Genomic DNA, 2768 nt, shown 5'->3' with positions numbered 1-2768 from the left:
CCCGCCGAGCCCGCCCACCGCCCCCCGGGGGCGGGGAGGGGCGGGGGCGGCCGCCGGGAACGGGGCTTGTTGGAGGGGGGGGGGGGTGGGTCCTCCCACGAAGCCGCCCCCCCCCCCCGCTCACCTCGGGGGCTGCATCGCCGGCGGGGGGGGCTGCAGCGGCTCCGGTCCCAAACGCGGTTAAAGAAGCAGCCGCGGGGGGCTCCGCGCCGCGCGGGGGGCCCACGCCGGTGTTTCTGTCGCGTTGACCCTTTCGGCAGGTTCAAGCGGACTGATTCTCGTCACGCGCTTTTCTGTTTGCTTGAACTGAAAACGTTTTGGTTTGTTGGGGTTTTTTGGGGGGGTTGGTTGGTTGGTTTTGGGTTTTGTTGGGTTTTTTTTTGTTTGGTTGGTTGGTTTTTTTTTCCCCTTTCACGTCCTGGACAGAGTAAACCTTTATTAAAATAAATAGGTAGACAGACAGATTAGATTAGATAGATTAGATAGATAGATAGATGATAGATAGATGATAGATAGATAGATAGATAGATAGATATATAGATAGATAGATAGATAGATAGATAGATAGATAGATAGATAGATAGATAGATAGAATTCAGTACAAATATATCCTTGAAAAAAAATCAGAAAAGTCAGCACAGAATACATATTTAATAAGCAACAGCCTGCGGTTTAACTAATTACCTAAATAAGTATAATTCAGTACAAAAATATCCTTGAACAAAAATAATTCAGAAAAGTCCACCCAGAACACACGTTTAGTAAGCAAGAGCCTGCGGTTTAACTAATTACCTAAATAAATATAATTCAGTGCAAAAATATCCTTGAAAAAAAAGAAATCAGAAAAGTCTGCCCAGAACACATATTTAGTAAGCAAGAGCCTGTGATTTAACTAACTGGGATTCTGTGCAACCATCTCCTTGAAAAAAAAAAAAAAAAAATCAGAAAAGCCCAGCCAGAATACATATTTAGTAAGGAACAGCCCGTGTCAGCACACTACCAGGGACAGTGTGACACAGTGTCCCAGCAGAGGTGAGCCTGCTGCCCGGGGACGGGTCACTGCCTGGCACCGGCTGAAGTCCTGGGCTCGGTGTGGTGGCACGGATGGGGGGGTCTTCAACTGTTTGCAGCCAAAACCCTCCAGTTATCCTTTTGCAGGAGCAGAACCAGAGGTAAGCAGCTTTTTCTGAAAGCAAAATGTTGGCTAGAGGAAATCAGAAAATTGTCACCAAAGTGAGTTTTAACATCCTTGATATTAAAACTCTGTTAAAAATGCTGCTTGGACAACATTTAATTCTGGAAAGGTATTCAAAAAAACACTTTCTTTTCAGTAAGTCATCTCATGTTGATGTTTTCTTACTTACACGTGTACAGTTTCCATTCCAAAATGATTAAAGTAACAAAATGTCCTTATTATTGGTAAAACATCAAAGCCATTCCAACCCATTTAACTCATACTAACTTAAAAAAAAAAAAAAAAAAATCTTCCCACATTCTATTTCAGAACAAAATTTCTCTTTGCAAATGAGCCATTATCTAAACAGAACCCGGCTCCCAGCATCAAAGCTCCACACCAGCTTTCTCATGTCCTTGTAAAAAAAAAAAAAACAAAAAAAAACCACAAAAAACTGAAAAAAACCACCCACTATGTATCCCCACACCCCTCCACACCCCCCACACACACTTTGAGCAGCTCTGCCCTATTTCAGAGTGTTGTTGAGATGAAGGCACAGCAATAGAAATGACCTAGAGGGTGATATTGGGGTTACAGTCTGCCCGTAGCCCCTTTAACTTTTTCCTGCTCCAAGAGAGCCACGCTGTGTCGAGCAACACTCCTTGTCTCTGGAGACACAGCTGGGAAGGGCAGGAAGAGCCAGCACATCTGGGCTGGGCTGCTCAGCATCATACGCCACAAGCAGCATCCCAGACACTGCTGTTAGTTGCTAGTCATGCTGATAATTGTCATAAACTGTTCGTAAAAAAAAAAAAAAAAAAATGGGAACTGTTCGAAAGTCTCAGACAACTCGAGTGGGATGGCTTGTGGGGGGTGGAAGCAGGGCAAGATCTGTGGAGGTGGGGGGGTGGGTCCTTTCCCTCTCTCTCCCTGGTGTTGCTGCCTGGAGACAGAACTTGCCCAGCTGTGCTGGGGCAAGCCAAAGAAAATGAGAACCTTCTGGAATTCCTGATTGCACAGGTGTAAAAAAGACTATAAAAAGATGACATCCCCACCTGTGTTTTTGTTGACCCACCACCTACGGATCAAGCTTGCTACTCTACAACAACACAGGATCCAAAGCGTGGTGATTCCCCTTTTCCTATTCCCCCTTCTTCTCTTTTATCTTTCTCTCTCAATCTCCTTCTTACATATATTCAGGTATATAAGTTTTGTACAAATTGGGACGGGTTGTTAGGAAAATAGTCTCTTAGTGCCTTTATTCATTCATGGAAGGTTATCAGTTGATTGTTGACAAATTGTCTCACTTCACTCACTCAAACTATCAGTTAATAAAGGTAACAGCTAAATTGCTCCTCTGAGTCATTGTCATGGAGTCAACCCCACCCTACAGCTCTGCTGAGCAGAGACAGGATTGTCCACCTTGTCCCCCCACTACGCAGACCCCTGGGGAATTAAAAAGATTCACCCCCCCCTCGTAACCCACCCAGTGGGACGAGACAGTGACCCACACATTTAGAATCAATGTAGTTCCAATGGCTGTTGGCTGAGCTGCAGGGAGGAAGCCTGGAGCTCACAAAAGTGGTTCCCGGTG

This window comes from Tyto alba, unplaced genomic scaffold (genome assembly GCF_018691265.1).
Source record: "Tyto alba isolate M040663 unplaced genomic scaffold, T.alba_DEE_v4.0 Super-Scaffold_22, whole genome shotgun sequence".
In the NCBI taxonomy this organism is placed as follows: domain Eukaryota; kingdom Metazoa; phylum Chordata; class Aves; order Strigiformes; family Tytonidae; genus Tyto; species Tyto alba.
Note: the sequence above shows the minus strand (reverse complement) of the source record.